This window comes from Bufo gargarizans, chromosome 5, assembly GCF_014858855.1.
Source record: "Bufo gargarizans isolate SCDJY-AF-19 chromosome 5, ASM1485885v1, whole genome shotgun sequence".
In the NCBI taxonomy this organism is placed as follows: domain Eukaryota; kingdom Metazoa; phylum Chordata; class Amphibia; order Anura; family Bufonidae; genus Bufo; species Bufo gargarizans.
Window position 1 is genome coordinate 6,521,064 of NC_058084.1, and position 22,706 is coordinate 6,543,769.

The 22,706-nt window shown below is 48.5% G+C and overlaps 1 protein-coding gene across 1 annotated transcript in view; it reads right to left on the reverse strand.

Moving 5' to 3' along the window:
- KCNQ3 (potassium voltage-gated channel subfamily Q member 3) overlaps positions 1-22,706 on the reverse strand; it is a 140,210-nt gene that overhangs the window by 67,554 nt on the left and 49,950 nt on the right. The window lies entirely within an intron of this gene.

Below are 22,706 nucleotides of genomic sequence, written 5' to 3' on the forward strand. Positions count from 1 at the left end.
GTGTTTTTGTGCCCTCACTAAATATACTGTGAATATGTGTTTGCAACAATTTCAAATACTGTGCCCTCCTGAGGAGTAAATACATATATATAAACAATGTATCGGCCCAGCACAGAATTCTAAGAACGAATCAGTGCTGAACAAGAATGGGTTTTATGGAGTTCATGGAAGGACACCATGAAGGAAGCCACTGCTCTCCAAGAAAATATTGTGACCCAGCTCAAGTTTGCCAGAGACCACCTGGAGGTTCCTCGATGTTTTTCCAAAAATGTTCTGTAGACAGATAAGACACAAGTGGAAATTCACCCTGTACATCAAAACCAAGACCTTATCCCAACTGTGAAGCATGTAAAAGGGGTATAATGGTTTGGGGCTAGTGGAGGAGGCATCATGGTTTGGGGTTGGTTGGTGGAGAGAGCATCATTGTTTGGTGCTGCTAGTGGGAGCATCATGATTTGGGGATGGTGGAAGAGGCAACATGGTTTGGGGTTGGTTGGTGGAGAGAGCATCGTTTGGGGCTGCTGGTGGGACATCATGATTTGGAGCTGATGGAGGGAGCATTATGGTTTGAAGCTGGTGGAGGGAGCATCATTGTTTTGGGCTGCTGAGGGGAGCATCATGGTTTGGGGCTGCTGGTGGGAGCATCATAGTTTAGGGCTGGTGGAGGGAACATCCAGATTTGGGCTGCTGGGGGGAGCATGGTCGTGGTTTAGGGCTGGTGGAGGGAACATCATGATTTGGGGATGGAGGATGGAACACCGTGGTTTGGGGCTGTTGGTGGGAGCATTATTGTTTGGGGCTGCTGAAGGGAACGTCATGGTTTAGGGATGGAGCATCATGGTTTGGGGCTGTTGGTGGGAGCATCATGATTTGGGGCTGTATCAGGGCCTGGACACCTTAGGATTGTTGAAGGAACAATGAAATCTTAGGTGTATGAAAACATTTTACAGAAGAATGTAAGGGCAACGTCCATGACCTCAAGCTGCATAGACTTTGGGTGATGCAACAAGACAATGACCCAAAGCACACAAGTCAAGTAAATAATGACTGAAAAATAAGATTTTTGTTTTGGAATGGTCAAGTCACAGTCTTGACCTTAAAGGGAACCTGTCACCTGGATTTTGTGTATAGAGCTGAGGACATGGGTTGCTAGATGGCTGCTAGCACATCCGCAATACCCAGTCCCCATAGCTCTGTGTGCTTTTATTGTGTAAAAAAAAACATTTAATACATGTGCAAATTAACCTGAGATAAGTCCTGTCCCTGACTCATCTCACGTACAGGACTCATCTCACGTACAGGACTCATCTCAGGTTAATTTGAATATGAATCAAATGGTTTTTTTTACACAATAAAAGCACACAGAGCTATGGGGACTGGGTATTGCAGATGTGCTAGCGGCCATCTAGCAACCCATGTCCTCAGCTCTATACACAAAAACCGTTAGAGTACCTTGCGATTTTCCATTTTTGCGTTTTTGTTTTTCAGACCCCGCCTTCCCATAGTCCTAACTTTTTTATTGTTCTGTTCACATAGACTTATAAGTAGGGATGAGCGAACTCGAACTGTATAGTTCGGGTTCGTACCGAATTTTGGGGTGTCCGTGACACGGACCCGAACCCGGACATTTTCGTAAAAGTCCGGGTTCGGGTTCGGTGTTCGTCGCTTTCTTCGCGCTTTTGTGACGCTTTCTTGGCGCTTTTTGAAAGGCTGCAAAGCAGCCAATCAACAAGCGTCATACTACTTGCCCCAAGAGGCCATCACAGCCATGCCTACTATTGGCATGGCTGTGATTGGCCAGAGCACCATGTGACCCAGCCTCTATTTAAGCTGGAGTCACATAGCGCCGCCCGTCACTCTGCTCTGATTAGCGTAGGGAGAGGTTGCGGCTGCGACAGTAGGGCGAGATTAGGCAGATTAACTCCTCCAAAGGACTTGATTAACTGATCGATCTGCAGCTGTGGACCATTGAGCTGCTGATACTCAATTGCTCACTGTTTTTAGGCTGCACAGACCGTTTGTCAGTCTCATTTTTCTGGGGTGATCGGCGGCCATTTTGTGTCTTGTGGTGCGCCAGCACAAGCTGCGACCAAGTGCATTTAACCCTCAATGGTGTGGTTGTTTTTTGGCTAAAGCCTACATCAGGGTGAAGCTGTCACACCAAGTGCATTTAACCAGCAATAGTCTGTTCATTTTTTGGCCATATCCCAGTCTAATTCTGTCACTAAATCCATACCGGTCACCCAGCGCCTAAATACTAGGCCTCAAATTTATATCCAGCTAAATCTGTCCCTAGTGCTGTAGCTGGGCGAGTTATTTAGTGTCCGTTCAAGCACATTTCTTGTTCTGGGTTGAAATACAATTCCCAATTTAGCAATTTCATAATTTAGTGGTTTCTGCTATATCAGAGCTATTTGAAATCTATCCCTAAAAGGGTATATAATATTCAAGGTGCACATTGGGTCATTCAGAATAACTTCACACACACCCGCTACTGTGTATTTCCAAGTCTAATTCTGGCACTAAACCCATACCTGTCACCCAGCGCCTAAATACTAGGCCTCAAATTTATATCCAGCTAAATCTGTCCCTAGTGCTGTAGCTGGGCGAGTTATTTAGTGTCCGTTCAAGCACATTTCTTGTTCTGGGTTGAAATACAATTCCCAATTTAGCAATTTCATAATTTAGTGGTTTCTGCTATATCAGAGCTATTTGAAATCTATCCCTAAAAGGGTATATAATATTCAAGGTGCACATTGGGTCATTCAGAATAACTTCACACACACCCGCTACTGTGTATTTCCAAGTCTAATTCTGGCACTAAACCCATACCTGTCACCCAGCGCCTAAATACTAGGCCTCAAATTTATATCCCGCTAAATCTGTCCTTAGTGCTGTAGCTGGGCGAGTTATTTAGTGTCCGTTCAAGCACATTTCTTGTTCTGGGTTGAAATACAATTCCCAATTTAGCAATTTCATAATTTAGTGGTTCCTGCTATATCAGAGCTATTTGAAATCTATCCCAAAAAGGGTATATAATATTGAAGGTGCACATAGGGTCATTCAGAATAACTTCACACACACCCGCTACTGTGTATTTCCAAGTCTAATTCTGTCACTAAACCCATACCTGTCACCCAGCGCCTAAATACTAGGCCTCAAATTTAAATCCCTCTAAATCTCTCGTTACCGTTGTCCTGTTGTAGCTGGGAAAGTTATTTAGTGCCCGTCAAAGCACATTTTTTGTTCTGGGTTGAAGTACAATTCCCAATTTAGCAATTTCATAATTTAGTGGTTCCTGCTATATCAGAGCTATTTGAAATCTATCCCTAAAAGGGTATATAATATTGAAGGTGCACATAGGGTCATTCAGAATAACTTCACACACACCCGCTACTGTGTATTTCCAAGTCTAATTCTGTCACTAAACCCATACCTGTCACCCAGCGCCTAAATACTAGGCCTCAAATTTAAATCCCTCTAAATCTCTCGTTACCGTTGTCCTGTTGTAGCTGGGAAAGTTATTTAGTGCCCGTCAAAGCACATTTTTTGTTCTGGGTTGAAGTACAATTCCCAATTTAGCAATTTCATAATTTAGTGGTTCCTGCTATATCAGAGCTATTTGAAATCTATCCCAAAAAGGGTATATAATATTGAAGGTGCACATAGGGTCATTCAGAATAACTTCACACACACCCGCTACTGTGTATTTCCAAGTCTAATTCTGTCACTAAACCCATACCTGTCACCCAGCGCCTAAATACTAGGCCTCAAATTTAAATCCCTCTAAATCTCTCGTTACCGTTGTCCTGTTGTAGCTGGGAAAGTTATTTAGTGCCCGTCAAAGCACATTTTTTGTTCTGGGTTGAAGTACAATTCCCAATTTAGCAATTTCATAATTTAGTGGTTCCTGCTATATCAGAGCTATTTGAAATCTATCCCAAAAAGGGTATATAATATTGAAGGTGCACATAGGGTCATTCAGAATAACTTCACACACACCCGCTACTGTGTATTTCCAAGTCTAATTCTGTCACTAAATCCATACCGGTGACCCAGCGCCTAAATACTAGGCCTCAAATTTAATTCCCTCTAAATCTCTCGTTACCCACCGCTGTACTGTTGTTGCTGGGCAAGATATTTAGTGTCCGTCAAAGCACATTTTTTGTTCTGGGTTGAAGTACAATTCCCAATTTAGCAATTTCATAATTTAGTGGTTTCTGCTATATCAGAGCTATTTGAAATCTATCCATAAAAGGGTATATAATATTGAAGGTGCACATAGGGTCATTCAGAATAACTTCACACACACCCGCTACTGTGTATTTCCAAGTCTAATTCTGTCACTAAACCCATACCTGTCACCCAGCGCCTAAATACTAGGCCTCAAATTTAAATCCCTCTAAATCTCTCGTTACCGTTGTCCTGTTGTAGCTGGGAAAGTTATTTAGTGCCCGTCAAAGCACATTTTTTGTTCTGGGTTGAAGTACAATTCCCAATTTAGCAATTTCATAATTTAGTGGTTCCTGCTATATCAGAGCTATTTGAAATCTATCCCAAAAAGGGTATATAATATTGAAGGTGCACATAGGGTCATTCAGAATAACTTCACACACACCCGCTACTGTGTATTTCCAAGTCTAATTCTGTCACTAAATCCATACCGGTGACCCAGCGCCTAAATACTAGGCCTCAAATTTAATTCCCTCTAAATCTCTCGTTACCCACCGCTGTACTGTTGTTGCTGGGCAAGATATTTAGTGTCCGTCAAAGCACATTTTTTGTTCTGGGTTGAAGTACAATTCCCAATTTAGCAATTTCATAATTTAGTGGTTTCTGCTATATCAGAGCTATTTGAAATCTATCCCTAAAAGGGTATATAATATTGAAGGTGCACATAGGGTCATTCAGAATAACTTCACACACACCCGCTACTGTGTATTTCCAAGTCTAATTCTGTCACTAAACCCATACCTGTCACCCAGCGCCTAAATACTAGGCCTCCAATTTAAATCCCTCTAAATCTCTCGTTACCGTTGTCCTGTTGTAGCTGGGAAAGTTATTTAGTGCCCGTCAAAGCACATTTTTTGTTCTGGGTTGAAGTACAATTCCCAATTTAGCAATTTCATAATTTAGTGGTTCCTGCTATATCAGAGCTATTTGAAATCTATCCCAAAAAGGGTATATAATATTCAAGGTGCACATTGGGTCATTCAGAATAACTTCACACACACGCTTCTGTGCATTTCCAAGTCTAATTCTGTCACTAAATCCATACCGGTCACCCAGCGCCTAAATACTAGGCCTCAAATTTATATCCCGCTGAATTTGAATACAATACATTGTGCCAAATAATATATTTGTTGTTGTGGTGAACCATAACAATGAGAAAAACATCTAGTAAGGGACGCGGACGTGGACATGGTCGTGGTGGTGTTAGTGGACCCTCTGGTGCTGGGAGAGGACGTGGCCGTTCTGCCACATCCACACGTCCTAGTGTACCAACTACCTCAGGTCCCAGTAGCCGCCAGAATTTACAGCGATATATGGTGGGGCCCAATGCCGTTCTAAGGATGGTAAGGCCTGAGCAGGTACAGGCATTAGTCAATTGGGTGGCCGACAGTGGATCCAGCACGTTCACATTATCTCCCACCCAGTCTTCTGCAGAAAGCGCACAGATGGCGCCTGAAAACCAACCCCATCAGTCTGTCACATCACCCCCATGCATACCAGGGAAACTGTCTCAGCCTCAAGTTATGCAGCAGTCTCTTATGCTGTTTGAAGACTCCGCTGGCAGGGTTTCCCAAGGGCATCCACCTAGCCCTTCCCCAGCGGTGAAAGACATAGAATGCACTGACGCACAACCACTTATGTTTCCTGATGATGAGGACATGGGAATACCACCTCAGCATGTCTCTGATGATGACGAAACACAGGTGCCAACTGCTGCGTCTTTCTGCAGTGTGCAGACTGAACAGGAGGTCAGGGATCAAGACTGGGTGGAAGACGATGCAGGGGACGATGAGGTCCTAGACCCCACATGGAATGAAGGTCGTGCCACTGACTTTCACAGTTCGGAGGAAGAGGCAGTGGTGAGACCGAGCCAACAGCGTAGCAAAAGAGGGAGCAGTGGGCAAAAGCAGAACACCCGCCGCCAAGAGACTCCGCCTGCTACTGACCGCCGCCATCTGGGACCGAGCACCCCAAAGGCAGCTTCAAGGAGTTCCCTGGCATGGCACTTCTTCAAACAATGTGCTGACGACAAGACCCGAGTGGTTTGCACGCTGTGCCATCAGAGCCTGAAGCGAGGCATTAACGTTCTGAACCTGAGCACAACCTGCATGACCAGGCACCTGCATGCAAAGCATGAACTGCAGTGGAGGAAACACCTTAAAACCAAGGAAGTCACTCAGGCTCCCCCTGCTACCTCTTCTGCTGCTGCCGCCTCGGCCTATTCTGCTGCTGCCGCCTCGGCCTCTTCCTCCGCCTCCGGAGGAACGTTGGCACCTGCCGCCCAGCAAACAGGGGATGTACCACCAACACCACCACCACCACCTCCGTCACCAAGCGTCTCAACCATGTCACACGCCAGCGTTCAGCTCTCCATCTCACAAACATTTGATAGAAAGCGTAAATTCCCACCTAGCCACCCTCGATCCCTGGCCCTGAATGCCAGCATTTCTAAACTACTGGCCTATGAAATGCTGTCATTTAGGCTGGTGGACACAGACAGCTTCAAACAGCTCATGTCGCTTGCTGTCCCACAGTATGTTGTTCCCAGCCGCCACTACTTCTCCAAGAGAGCCGTGCCTTCCCTGCACAACCAAGTATCCGATAAAATCAAGTGTGCACTGCGCAACGCCATCTGTAGCAAGGTCCACCTAACCACAGATACGTGGACCAGTAAGCACGGCCAGGGACGCTATATCTCCCTAACTGCACACTGGGTAAATGTAGTGGCAGCTGGGCCCCAGGCGGAGAGCTGTTTGGCGCACGTCCTGCCGCCGCCAAGGATCGCAGGGCAACATTCTTTGCCTCCTGTTGCCACCTCCTCCTTCTCGGCTTCCTCCTCCTCTTCTTCCACCTGCTCATCCAGTCAGCCACACACCTTCACCACCAACTTCAGCACAGCCCGGGGTAAACGTCAGCAGGCCATTCTGAAACTCATATGTTTGGGGGACAGGCCCCACACCGCACAGGAGTTGTGGCGGGGTATTGAACAACAGACCGACGAGTGGTTGCTGCCGGTGAGCCTCAAGCCCGGCCTGGTGGTGTGTGATAATGGGCGAAATCTCGTTGCAGCTCTGGGACTAGCCGGTTTGACGCACATCCCTTGCTTGGCGCATGTGCTGAATTTGGTGGTGCAGAAGTTCATTCACAACTACCCCGACATGTCAGAGCTGCTGCATAAAGTGCGGGCCGTCTGTTCGCGCTTCCGGCGTTCACATCCTGCCGCTGCTCGCCTGTCTGCGCTACAGCGTAACTTCGGCCTTCCCGCTCACCGCCTCATATGCGACGTGCCCACCAGGTGGAACTCCACCTTGCACATGCTGGACAGACTGTGCGAGCAGCAGCAGGCCATAGTGGAGTTTCAGCTGCAGCACGCACGGGTCAGTCGCACTACAGAACAGCACCACTTCACCACCAATGACTGGGCCTCCATGCGAGACCTGTGTGCCCTGTTGCGCTGTTTCGAGTACTCCACCAACATGGCCAGTGGCGATGACACCGTTATCAGCGTTACAATACCACTTCTATGTCTCCTTGAGAAAACACTTAGGGCGATGATGGAACAGGAGGTGGCCCAGGAGGAGGAGGAGGAGGATGAGGAAGAGGGGTCATTTTTAGCACTTTCAGGCCAGTCTCTTCGAAGTGACTCAGAGGGAGGTTTTTTGCAACAGCAGAGGCCAGGTACAAATGTGGCCAGCCAGGGCCCACTACTGGAGGACGAGGAGGACGAGGATGAGGAGGAGGTGGAGGAGGATGAGGATGAAGCATGGTCACAGCGGGGTGGCACCCAACGCAGCTCGGGTCCATCACTGGTGCGTGGCTGGGGGGAAAGGCAGGACGATGACGATACGCCTCCCACAGAGGACAGCTTGTCCTTATCCCTGGGCAGCCTGGCACACATGAGCGACTACATGCTGCAGTGCCTGCGCAACGACAGCAGAGTTGCCCACATTTTAACCTGTGCGGACTACTGGGTTGCCACCCTGCTGGATCCACGCTACAAAGACAATGTGCCCACCTTACTTCCTGCACTGGAGCGTGATAGGAAGATGCGCGAGTACAAGCGCACGTTGGTAGACGCGCTACTGAGAGCATTCCCAAATGTCACAGGGGAACAAGTGGAAGCCCAAGGCCAAGGCAGAGGAGGAGCAAGAGGTCGCCAAGGCAGCTGTGTCACGGCCAGCTCCTCTGAGGGCAGGGTTAGCATGGCAGAGATGTGGAAAACTTTTGTCAACACGCCACAGCTAACTGCACCACCACCTGATACGCAACGTGTTAGCAGGAGGCAACATTTCACTAACATGGTGGAACAGTACGTGTGCACACCCCTCCACGTACTGACTGATGGTTCGGCCCCATTCAACTTCTGGGTCTCTAAATTGTCCACGTGGCCAGAGCTAGCCTTTTATGCCTTGGAGGTGCTGGCCTGCCCGGCAGCCAGCGTTTTGTCTGAACGTGTATTCAGCACGGCAGGGGGCGTCATTACAGACAAACGCAGCCGCCTGTCTACAGCCAATGTGGACAAGCTGACGTTCATAAAAATGAACCAGGCATGGATCCCACAGGACCTGTCCGTCCCTTGTCCAGATTAGACATTAACTACCTCCCCATAACCATATATTATTGGACTCCAGGGCACTTCCTCATTCAATCCTATTTTTATTTTCATTTTACCATTATATTGCGATGCTACCCAAAGTTGAATGAACCTCTCCTCTGCCTGTGTGCTAGGCCTAAATATATGCCAATGGACTGTTGCAGTGGTGGCTGACATGAAGCCTGATTCTCTGCTATGACATGCAGACTAATTCTCTGCTGACATGAAGCCAGATTGTCTGTTACGGGACCTTTCTCCTCTGCCTGGGTTCTGGGCCTAAATTTATGAAAATTGACTCTTACAGTGGTGGGTGACGTGAAGCCTGATTCTCTGCTATGATATGAAGACTGATTCTCTGCTGTCATGAAGCCAGATTGTCTGTTACGGGACCTCTCTGCTCTGCCTGTGTGCTAGGCCTAAATATATGCCAATGGACTGTTGCAGTGGTGGGTGACGTGAAGCCTGATTCTCTGCTATGATATGAAGACTGATTCTCTGCTGACATGAAGCCAGATTGTCTGTTACGGGACCTCTCTCCTCTGCCTGGGTGCTGGGCCTAAATATATGCCAATGGACTGTTGCAGTGGTGGGTGACGTGAAGCCTCATTCTCTGCTATGACATGCAGACTGATTCTCTGCTGACATGAAGCCAGATTCTCTGTTACGGGACCTCTCTCCTCTGCCTGTGTGTGTGCTGGGCCTAAATATATGCCAATGGACTGTTGCAGTGGTGGCTGACGTGAAGCCTCATTCTCTGCTATGACATGCAGACTGATTCTCTGCTGACATGAAGCCAGATTCTCTGTTACGGGACCTCTCTCCTCTGCCTGTGTGTGTGCTGGGCCTAAATATATGCCAATGGACTGTTGCAGTGGTGGCTGACGTGAAGCCTCATTCTCTGCTATGACATGCAGACTGATTCTCTGCTGACATGAAGCCAGATTCTCTGTTACGGGACCTCTCTCCTCTGCCTGTGTGTGTGCTGGGCCTAAATATATGCCAATGGACTGTTGCAGTGGTGGCTGACGTGAAGCCTCATTCTCTGCTATGACATGCAGACTGATTCTCTGCTGACATGAAGCCAGATTCTCTGTTACGGGACCTCTCTCCTCTGCCTGTGTGTGTGCTGGGCCTAAATATATGCCAATGGACTGTTGCAGTGGTGGCTGACGTGAAGCCTCATTCTCTGCTATGACATGCAGACTAATTCTCTGCTGACATGAAGACAGATTCTCTGTTACGGGACCTCCCTCCTCTGCCTGGGTGCTGGGCCTAAATATATGCCAATGGACTGTTGCAGTGGTGGCTGACGTGAAGCCTCATTCTCTGCTATGACATGCAGACTAATTCTCTGCTGACATGAAGACAGATTCTCTGTTACGGGACCTCTCTCCTCTGCCTGGGTGCCGGGGCCTAAATATCTGAGAATGGACTGTTCCAGTGGTGGGTGACGGGAAGCCAGATTCTCTGCTATGGAACCTCTCTCCAATTGATTTTGGTTAATTTTTATTTATTTAATTTTTATTTTAATTCATTTCCCTATCCACATTTGTTTGCAGGGGATTTACCTACATGTTGCTGCCTTTTGCAGCCCTCTAGCTCTTTCCTGGGCTGTTTTACAGCCTTTTTAGTGCCGAAAAGTTCGGGTCCCCATTGACTTCAATGGGGTTCGGGTTCGGGACGAAGTTCGGATCGGGTTCGGATCCCGAACCCGAACATTTCCGGGATGTTCGGCCGAACTTCTCGAACCCGAACATCCAGGTGTTCGCTCAACTCTACTTATAAGGTCTTATTTTTTGCAGGGCAAGTTGTGCTTTCTAAATGCACCATTTACGGTTGCATACAATGTAGTGGAAAGCGGGAAAAAAATTCCAAATGGGGTGGAATTGGTGGAATTATAACATTTTGAAGTGTGTGTGACTTTTTGATCACTTTTTATTAAAAAAAATTATTAGTGAGTTGAATTGACAAAAAATGGCGAATTGGCATTTATTTTTTTCCCCCCATTACGCCATTTGCCGTATGGCATTAATATTGTTATATTTAAAATGTATGGGCATCTTCGCACGCGGTGATGCCAATGATGTTTATTTATAAAAAAATGTATTGGTTAAGTATTTTTATTGTTATTTTAAGGAAAGGGGGGTGATTTGAACTTTTATATTTTTTTATTTTTTATATTTTAAAAAACTTTTTTCCCTTTTTTTTCCTTTTTTTTTTTAAAGTAACCCTAGTTGACAATAACTGGCGATCATTAGATTGTCCATTGTGTTCATTGATGGCTATATAGCCATCATTAAACACTTCATTTTCAATATAACAGGGATGCCCAACCTGTCGACCCTCCAGCTGTTGTAAAACTACAACTACCATCATTCACTACTGTAGGCTGATAGCTGTAGGCTAGCCGGGCATTCTGGGAGTTGTAGTTTTGCAACAGTTATTCACACAAATCACAGTCCTCATACTGATACTCCCTAGGGCCAGGTCAGTGATAGGGAGGTACAGACTTTCTTCACTCGGGGCACACCCTGATGTTGGGGCTCCTGCCTGATGATAGTTGGGTGCCCTAGTTGTTTTGAGTGTTTATTCGCTCCGAATACGAATTTCCTCACGCTTCGCAATGGCTGCTGCAAGTGTTAGGACATGGAGCAAAGAACTCTGGGAACGAGGGATCACCCACAATACCATGCATGCAGCCAATCAGCAGCCAGCCAGCCCTGTGATGTCACAGCCCTATAAATAGCCTCAGCCATCTTGGATTCAGCCATTGTACGTAGTGCAGGGAGAGACGTCAGCAGGCGCTAGGGACAGTGATAGAAAAGACTTGAAAACTTTTATTTTGCTGAATAGAAGTTCAGGGAAAGATTAGAAGTGTAGGGAAAGGATAGGGGGAATTATTCTGCAGTATTGAAGCAGAACAGGGTTCAGTCGGGGAGGTTACAGCCTGGGTAATAGGAACAATCCTATTACACCTTGCTGCACTGACTGCGGATCCAAATTGCAGTTATACTTCTGCTTTCAGGTTTGCAGAATAGATGATACCTCTGTAATTCCAGGAAACCTTGCTTGTTATTGGGGAGCAAGTGCTGTGTGATACGGCCATTAACAGGGTTTATTACTAGGAAAAATTTCTGCCTTATTAGCCGTTCAGTGGTGCTGCAGTTCTGCATATGTTCTAAAGCATTTTTTAGGATGTATTAGTGGAAAAAAATAAGGGCTTATTTGCCGTTCAGCGGTGCAGTTATATGTTCTAAAGCATTTTATTGGTGTGTATTAGTGGGGGAAAAAGGGGCTTATTAGCCGTTGTGTGGTGAAGTGAGAAAATTACAGCCTTTTTTGGGGTGTATTCATTTCCTTTTTATTTACTTATTTGATTTAACATTATGTCAGACAGAGAAGTGCCAGGCCCTGCACAGGGGAGAGGCAGAGGCCTAAATGTTTCTGGTGCAGGCAGAGGTCTGGGCAGAGTAAGGGGTCGTGGCAGCAGGAGTCACAGCGAGAGACCTGAGCTCCCGGTGTCATCTTGCGGTCGTGTCTTGACCAGCAACCCAGCGGTTCTTGAATGGTTGACTCTGTCATCCACTTCGTCCCAAGTGACATCAGACACCCCCAGCCAAGAGTCGGTGGGTTTGTCATACACAACCCTTAGTTGGCATGGCCCGGGAGCAGGCCCTGTGCCCTTACCTGTCACGTTTCGGTGGGGGAGGGAAACACCACACCGAGCCTAGGAGGGAAGGGGGGAACGGGGAATCAGGCCTGAGAACTAGGGAAGGAAGATGGACACCTCCTAGTGAAAACCCTAACCAAAATCCTGACTGACTACCAGTATGAACAGACCCCTAAGGTAGGTGACCTCATACGCAGGAATACCTAGAGTCCTATCAAGCCCTATAGTACCCTGATACTAATGGCAGGGACGAGACTACCTGTTCCTCCAAAAGGAAGGACGAACAGGAGTCTCCTACAGGCCTAACACAAACAATAGGGAAATGCAACACACAGAACTCAAACAAAATATAAAAAGGAAAAGAAAAGGAGCAATAGAAGCACCAGGAACTCAGCCGAGATCCAACCACAATCTATCCAAAGGTCCAAACAGAAGCTATAAACCGCACAGCATTGTGGGAGAAACGGAAAACATGTCAGTTCAAACCACGTGTTGCCAGTCTCACTGATCTCCTGCCACCTGTCGCGGGAACGTCCGTGACATCACCTGTCCTCAGCCTACCTCTGTCCTTTTCTGTTCCCTCAGCCAGAGAAGTATTTTATGATGTGGGCTCAGCTCCACTATACAGCGAGGACGAGCTACTAGAGGACAGTCAGCAGCTACTGCCCAGCCAAGATGTGGAGGAGACATCCTTCGCTTCCTCCGCTAGGTGGGCAAGTAGTGATGAGGAGAATGGCGTGGGAGCTGGTGTTGCGAGAGGTAAGCCGATCTCAATTGGGAGCTGGGTAACGAAGGGGCTTCATCATCATCGGGAGAAGAGGGTGGCAGCCTGCACGTGAGGCAGCGGCGGAGCCAGCAAGTCGGTAGCGTGGCCGGGAGTCGGCAGGGTGGCAGCAGTGGGAGGTCAGGAACCAAATGTGCCCAGGGTAGGCCACCTGCTTCGCAGGAGCCTACCTGCCTGGAAAGTAGTGGTGCAGGGGTTCACGGAGGCAGCGGCGGTAGCAGTCAGTCAGTGCGGAGTGTTGGGGGTAAAATCACATATTCGCGGTATGGCAGTTTTTTGTTAAGCCGCCAGAGGAGGTGAACATGGCCATTTGCCGAATCTGTAGGCACCATGGCCCTGCGTCACTCAGCTCCCAATTGCGATCGGCTGACCTCTCGCAACACCAGCTCCCACGCCACTCTCCTCATCACTACTTGCCCGTGTTAGCATATGCAGCATCACCATGAAATGGCCTGGGAGAATCGTGGCTCCAATGTGGTGGTCCAGCCTTCTGCAGCAACCACTGCATCACCCAGTGGCACGTAGTGTTGGTCAAGCACCAAAGTGCTTGTGTGCTCAAGTAGAACACTTCCCGATGCTACCAAAGTGCTTGTGTGCTCGAGTAGAACACTTCCCGATGCTCGGGTGCTATACAGAGCACCCAAGCACAATGGAAGAACCTGAGCATTAAACCAGGCACCCCCTGCTCTAAAGAGGGGAGGGTGTCAGGACTCTAGTTTGGCTTAGGAATCCCTGCTCTGTCTCCAAATATAGCTATGTCCATATATACTGTAGAGTCAGTGGTTGGGGACACCCAGCGTATTTAAATCTAATTTTGCCTCTATTTCTGAAGGGATTTGAACTCACAACCTTCTACATTACAGCCAAGAACGTTAACCACTACACTAAAGAGCTGCATTGCCAGTTACTTTAAAAACCTCTGCTGTATAGGAATACTTTTTTTTAGTAACTGGCCATGCAGCTCTATAGTGTAGTGGTTAACATTCTGCGCTGTAATGTAGAAGGTTATTAGTTTGAATCCCATCAGAAACTTTTTAGAAATAGAGGCTAAATTTAGTTTAAACATATACTGTATATAAGTTTTTAGGCATAATATATTTACATATATTATTATATATTTAGAATATATAATATATTATAATATATACAAATATATAATATTATGCATTCATATATATCAGAAGTATGATTATATATATATATATATATATATATTTATTTTTAGTAATTACACATTTTTTACAATTATAAAAAATATATAAAATATATAAATGTAATTTAGCCTCTATTTATGAAAGGTTGCTGACAAGATTCGAACTCACAACTTTCTACATTACAGCCCAGAATGTTAATCACTACACTATAGAGCTGCATGGCCAGTTACTTAAAAAAAATATATATATATAAATAAATATGAGACTTCTGCTGTATAGGAATACTTACTACTAGTGAGTATTCCTATACAGCAGAAGTCTCGTATTTATTTATTTATTTTTTAAAGTAACTGGCCATGCAGCTGGCCATTCTTGGCTATAATGTAGAAGGTTGTGAGTTCGAATCCCGCCAGAAACTTTTCAGAAATAGAGGCTAAATTTGATTTAAATACACTGACTCGAGCATCGCCCGATCGTGCTCGCCCAACACAAGTGACACGCACCCGATTTCAGGCAGTCAAGGCTCCACCACCTCAGCCGAAGGGAGCTGTCTGTCCTTCCCATCATCTGCTGGTCCTGATGCGCCTGCTCCTCGCCCTCCTACTTCTCATCAGTCATTCTATCAGCAATCAATCACCGAAGCAATTTTCAAGAGACAACAGTATACGTGCACTCATCCAGCGGCGCAGAAGCTGAACGTGGTCCTGGCCAAGTTGCTGGTGCTGCTGTCCCTCCCTTTCCAAGTGGTAGACTCTGCACCTTTCAGAGAACTGATGGCTTGTGGAGAGTTCCAAGCCATAATTTCTTTGCCAAAAAGGCAGTACCAGCCCTGCACAAATATGTAGAACAGAAGGTGGCCCAATCCTTAAGCCTGTCAGTGTCTGCCAAAGTGCACGGCAGCGCTGACATGTGGAGCTGTAACTACGGTCAAGGACAATATATGTCCTTTACGGCCCACTTGGTAAATGTGGTTCCTGCCCAGCCAAACCAGCAACTTGGCCAGGTGACGCCGCTTCCGCCTCCAAGTTCTCCGGCCATTGGTCAGGCCACTTTATTTGTCAGTCGCCAGGTCTACGGGATGAACAACGTCATTCCACTGCTTCATATCCTGGAACAGATGCTGGTAAATCTGGCTGGTCAGAGGACTGGAGACATAGTTGCCTACATCTCACGGCCACATGAGCCCTGTGGGGGCTGAACTGGAGGAGGAGGACATTGGAGCACAAGCAATATCTAGCGAAATGGGTGGTTTTTCTACACAGGTGACAGGAGAGGAGGAGCAAGAGGAAGATGAGGAAGAGGAGGCAGAGGACCCAGACACACCATGGCAGTGTGCAGTGGATATGGAGGCAGGGAGTCCCTCCGAATCACTTGCCCAAATGGCCCAATGCATGCTCAGTTGCCTGCGTAGTGACAGCCGAATTGTCACCATTCGGCAGAGGGATGACTACTGTCTCTCCACCATGTTAGACCCACACTACCGGTCCAAAATGGGGGCCTTTTTTACACCTGCTGAGAGGGAGGACAAACTGAACTACTATCGAAATATCCTATGTAGTCAGTTGGCCAGTACCTATCTGCGCCATCGTCCATCCTCTTGCAGGTCTGACCGGGGGGCCCTTTGGGCGCATTTTCCACTGCCATGGCTGCTGTGGCGGGGTGGGGGCAGGGATACACCTAGCCTTTCTACTGTCTGTCTTAACCTAACTTATTTTCCACAATGAAAGCGCTCATGGCCCATGGCTCTTCCGCTGCCCCTCTTTTGCCCCTACCTGGTGCTACCTGAGGCCTCACCTGGCCTCATTGGTGGTGCACCTCTGGGTGGGGGGTAGGCGCAGTACCAGCACCATCAGCAGCAGCTTGAGTCTAGAGTCGCTGATGAGCAGCTTTCTTCACCCACCTAGTGAAGAAACTACTCACCAGCAGCAGCAGTTAGATATAGAGCAGAACCTGAACCAACAGGTGGAGGCATACTTGGAAAGCAGCCTGCCACTCCACATCACTCCACATTGAAGATCCGCTGGACTACTGAGCAGCCAAATTGGATTTGTGGCTGCAACTGGACGAGTTTGCCCTGGAAAAGCTGTCCTGCCCGGCCAGTAGTGTGGCATTAGAGCGGGTGTTTAGTGCGGCAGGGGCCATAGTTACCCCAAGGAGAACTTGCCTGTTCACCCAAAATGTGGAGAGACTGACCTTTTTGTCAAGATGAATCAGGCGTGGATCAGCCAGGATTTCCACCCACCAATGCCTGATGCTTCAGATTAGATCATCTATGCTGCCTCATCCAAACCTTGACAGGTAGCCAGTTTCTTCTGGCTACCTGCCTCAGCTACTATTCTGATGCTGCCACCCTCCTGATGCCACACATCTGATGCCAAGTGCTCCTTATTACACCCATCATCGTCAGCGGGTACTTTTATTGCCACCCATCTCCCCACTCTGTCACCGGGTCACTCTGTGGTCTCCTGATGCTGTTGCCACCTCACCACTCAGGTCTCCTCATGCTGTTGTTGCCACCTCCACACTATGTCATTGTGCCACTCTATGGTCTCCTCATGCTGCTGCCAACTCACAACTCTGTCTCTAGGCCACTCTGTGGTCTCCTCATGCTGCTGCTGCCACCTCCACACTCTGTCATTGTGCCACTTTGTGGTCTTCTCATGCTTCTGCCACCTCCACTATGTCATTGTGCCACTTTGTGGTCTCCTCATGCTGCTGGCAGCAGTGGGATGGCGTCCTAGTGTGAGGAGAAGCAGCTCGGAGACACCGTTCGTGGAGTATATTGAGGGCAACGCTAGTATCCGTACAGCGCCCCTGGCTACAGCAGGATGGAATCGGCTAGTCTTCGAACAGCGTTCCACTACGAGGAGGATGATGACCCGGACTGGAGAGATGCAGTCCGGAAAGGCGTCTGGCACGAGGCCCTGGAAGATGTACAGCGTCGGCGGGGCGAGTGTCTCCCCAGTGAGGAGCAGCAGTTGCGGATGCGAGTGGCCCTGCGAATGCCCCTTCTGGGAGAGGAGCCCCTGAATGAGTGGGTGACAGAACTGGAGAGCCTGGTATGGAAGGAGCTTTGGCTAGATGACGCCTACCAGGCACTCTGGTGGTATGTGATTCGGCACTCTCCCTGGATGGCTGAGCACGACAGACCCGAGGGTGAGGATTATGATGGCCCTGGCCTGTTGTTTGAGGCCTTTGCAGAACCGGAGTTCGGAGATGCTGGAGGGTCCCGGTTCTGGGATATCTATGACTACAGGGAGGCTATGCATGATTGGGCTACAGCGAGAGAGGTGAGACAAGACCTGGCATCTCTAGTGACAAAGGAGTGGGAGCTGGAGCAGGATTGCCAATACCTCTTCAGCTCAATTCGGTCCCAATATACACTGCCAGAGAGCTGGGTGGCAGCCCCAGACCTACAACCCTACAGCTGGGAAGACCCGACTGAAGTATCCCCTGCTTCAGTACCAGCTACAGAGGTAGGGGTCCTCATAGACTGGTCCTGTGAGGAACCACAACAGGCAGGTGGAGACGGGACTGAGGGCTCTCCACCGGGATGCTGGGATGCTGGCCCAGACCCTCAGCAGCAGCCGGAGTTGCCAGGTGTGGACGCAGGTGATCCTGACTCGCAAATGTTGAGGGACCTCACAGACTGGTCCTGGGAGGACCCACAGATGGCAGGTGGAGATGGGACCGAGGTCTCTCTACTGGCCCTACAGGGATGCTGGGCCGCCTACCCAGATCTCCAGCGGCAGTGCATATCACAGGGAGAGGAGACAACCGGTCTCTCTCCCCAGCGGAAACCTGAGTTCCAGGGGGAGGAGATGCGGGGTCCCTCTGCCTTACAGCAACCAGAGTCCTGGGGAGGAGAGGCAACCGGCCTCACCTTCCACCAGCAGCCGGAGATACCGGGAAAAGGGGAACACAAGCCCCTCTGCATGGGCGCAGATGAGACCGCGGGCTCGGTGCCAGTCCTACAGGGATGCTGGACAGTCGGTCCAGATCCCCATCCATCTCCGCAGGGATACCAGGAGGAGGAGGTAAGCGAGCCCTCCCCTTCCCAGCTACTTCCCAACAGAGTTCTGGGGGCAGGGGATGAGCCTGCGCTACCCACTCATTTCTTCCCAGCGGAAGAGCTGGCATCAGGGCAGAGCGCAGCCGGCCTCTGCCCTCCTCTATCCTCTTCTCCAGAGCCGGACATCCCACAGGCTACCCCAGCGGAAGTGCTGGCATCTGGGCAGAGTGCAGTCGGCCTCTGCCCTCCCCTATCCTCTTCTCCTGAGCCGGACTACCCACCGGCTACCCCAGCGGAAGAGCTGGCATCTGGGCAGAGCGCAGTCGGCCTCTGCCCTCCCCTACCCTCTTCTTCAGAGCCGGACTTTCCACAGGCTACCCCCGCGGAAGAGCTAGCATCTGGGCAGAGCGCAGTCGGCCTCTGCCCACCAAGTACCTACAGCTCCAAGCTGGAGAACCACAAGGCAGCAAGGAGTCGCAGATGCCCACTCAACAGCTGGGGACATACAGAACAGAGCCAGGCACCAAAATTCAACAGGTCCAGTATGGGGTTGTGGTTGGACTGCCAGACTAACTCAGGTACTGACCGTGAGGTCAGGTATCTGGTTAGTCTTCCCTGGAAGGGGGAGATGTGTGACGAAACCAACCTCACCACAGTGTTTTGGAGGGGGCTGGTTGCCAGCCTCCTGCCTCAGGATTATGGCCCATACTAACTTTAAAGAAGACAGGCCGGCTGCACAGCTTAAATCTGTCTTTGGAATTGTATTTTGTTATGTGAGGGTACCCAGATGGCTAGTTTAATTGTATTCGTGTGGTCTGAGTGCCATTCGCCTAATGATATGCACTCAGACTTGAGCTATCTGGGAATATGTTAAATGTCTGTGGTTGCTGGGAGGGTGTGACATTGTGTGTTTAAATGGTGATGTCTGTCCTGTTGTCTCCACATGTGTATTGGCGATCTCCCCTTTGTCCTGAGAGATAATTGGATTATTCCTCGGTTGTCTCTGGGGCAGAGAGGAGGAAACCATGATGCATTGTGGGGGATGTGTTGTTCTGTTCGGTGTGTCGCAGTATCCATTCTGGTCCCCTGGGGGCGTGTCCACCAGATGGGGACCTGCATAAATACGGGCGGGTAGCCCTCAATAAAGTGTTCCTGTTTTATCCTTCATCATGTTGAGACTGGTGTTTGGATAACTGATCAAAACTGGGGGATTGCTATACGCTGAAGATTTGCTATACTCCCCCTGCATAACTACTAGCTCTTGTAAGAGCTGTTCCTGCTCTCTGGCTGTAAGAGAGGTTCACCCACTGGAGCCTGGAGCCTTGTCGTAGGTCCAGGGTGGGTAGTAGACGGTGAGACCTCAACCAAGCTACGGCAGTTCGTGGGGTTTGCAGTGCGTACGGTGTCAAGTGGAGTGCTTGGAGTCCTCGGTAAGCACTAGGAGCATCTAGCGACGGAGGTACCCGGTCGGGGTGCCAGGAGATCCGTTACAGGCCCCAAAAGTAGGCAAGTTCATACACCGGATACCTAGAATCCTATCTTACCCTATAGGACCCTGGAACTAATGTCAGGACTAAGTCTACCTGTTACTCCTAAGGGAAGGACGTACAGGAGTCTCCCTCACGCCTAATGACAAACAGGGAAAGGCAACACACACATATATATAAACAAAATACAAAAGGGAAAGGAAACACTTATCTTCAATGAAGCTTTGGTAGCAACAGGAACTCAGCCAAGAATCAAACACAAGCTAACCACAAGTCCAACAGAAGCTATACACCGCATAGCATAGTGGGAGTATGTTACAGGGGATATTAATTATTGATATTTATGTAAATCTCAATAATTAATATTCATAAATAGACGTAATCGTCTTATGATAACTCCGCCTATTTATGCCTTAATGAGTAACAAATCACTGCTAATTGCCTTACGCTAATCACCAACTACCCTAACTGCATGCGCCTTACTGACTACCGCTAGTAACTACACGTTACACAATAGGTATAAACAACACAGAGTTTATTAATCCTTACAGAATATAACATACGTAATACACTAATCATACAGTACCAACAATATACTACATCTATTGCGGCGACTCCTTACTAATACAAAGGAATATATATGTTTATAACTATATATATCTATATCAAGGGGATAGATATATATATTGTTATAACAGCGCACAACAATAAGTACACACACTAATACGGTTCTAACTACACTAACACAGTCCCAAATCCTCCCCAAAATCTATCTATAATTAATGGCAATACACATTCATACACTTTACCAGCAGCCCACCCAATCCTGACAATACGCTATCCCTACGGGAAATAACCAGGGGTATTACGGACACTGTACTGCTGGAGTAAACAGGACAGCCGTGACGGGGGTAGAGACACTGGGGAACAGGGGATATGAGGGAATATAAGGAATATAGGGGGATTCGGGACAGGGGAAGGTAAGGGTAACCAAGAGTACAGGGGGTGAGGGTATACAACAGGGGAAGGTAATTTGGGATCTAGTATGGGGGGAATAAGGATTATTGCATGGGGGGGATAAGGGTTATTGAATTTGTATGGGGTAAATAAGGGGTTAATAGCAGGGGTATTGGTATATAGGAGTAGATAGGGGGTGATTTAGGGTTATCGTTGGTGGTATAGGGTATAGGGGTAGATATGGGGGTGATATAGGATTCGTTGGTGGTATAGGGTATAGGGGTAAATATGGATACTTATTGTCCTTTGCTCATTGTCCAGGGGGGCTCGTTTGTCAAGGGATGATCCTCTTCAGCTGGGGCTCTGATGCCGAACTGCCTCAGCGTAGCGCCGCCGGACTATTTAAGCCGGCCAGAACACGTGGGTCGGCGCGGTGATATGACGTCACCGCGCCGGCCCGCGCATCCCAGCATGCGCTTCCAGGTGGAGGGTTCCTTTGATCCTTCCTTTAACAGTTCCACACTATGTCACCTTGCCAGTCTGTGGAGTACTCATGCTGCTACTAACTCAACACTGTCACTGGGCAACTCTGTGGCTTCCTCATGCTGCTTCCACACTATGTCACCTTGCCACTCTGTGGTCTTCTCATGCTGCTGTTAATTCACAACTCTGTTTCTGGGCCACTCTGTGGTCTCCTCATGCTGCTGCTGCCACCTCCACACTCTGTCATTGTGCCACTCTGTGGCCTCCTCATGCTGTTGCTGCAACCTCCACACTATGCCACCTTGCCAGTCTGTGGCCTCCACATGCTGCTGCTGCCACCTCAACACTCTGTCATTGTGCCACTCTTTGGTCTCCTCATGCTGCTGCCACCTCCACACCATGTCACTGGCACTCTGTGGTCTCCTCATGCTGCTGCTAACTCAACACTATGTCACTGGGCCACTCTGTGGCCTCCTCATGCTATTGTCAGTTCCACACTATGTCACCTTGCCAGTCTGTGGAGTACTCATGCTGCTACTAACTCAACACTGTCACTGGGCAACTCTGTGGCTTCCTCATGCTGCTGCCACCTCAACACTATGTCACTGGGCCACTCTGTGGCTTCTTCATGCTGCTGCCACCTCAATACTATGTCACTGGGCCACTCTGTGGCTTCCTAATGCTGCTGCCACCTCAACACTATGTAAATGGAACACTCTCTGGTCTCCTCATGCTGCTGCTGCTGCTGCCACCTCCCTACTATGTCACTGAGCCACTCTCTGGTCTCATGCTGCTGCTACCTCAACACTATGTCATTGGGCCACTCTGTGGACTTCTCAAGCTGTTCTCCCACCCTCCTCACTCCATGACTGGGCCACAATAGTACTCCTTTAGTCTATCCTGGCTGGTAATATTACTCTTGCAATGGTGTCTGTAATTCCCAGCTGAGGGGTACAGAAGTAAGATACAGCTGGCCTGGACCATGTCCAAGTGTGAAGGATTTATTAGTAATGTTCCTCTCACTGCAGTAAAGTCTATGAGCCTTGACCAGAAAATACCTTACTGACTGACTCCCATGCTCAGCCATGCACATTCTGCACCTTCTTGTTCTTTCTTTCCTCTCTCTGGAGTACTGTTAGGTAGTGATGGCTTTCTGGATACAAATATCTCAGAGATAATGATCCTCTGGGACTCAGGACTAGTTTCGCCAAGAAGTGAGCATATGTAGCTCCTCTCACTTCCTCAGCTAACACTAGATACCACACTAAACTAGGGGCAGACCTAGGTTCAACTCCTAGCTTCCTACAAGGGCAGAGTCAGGAATTTTCACAC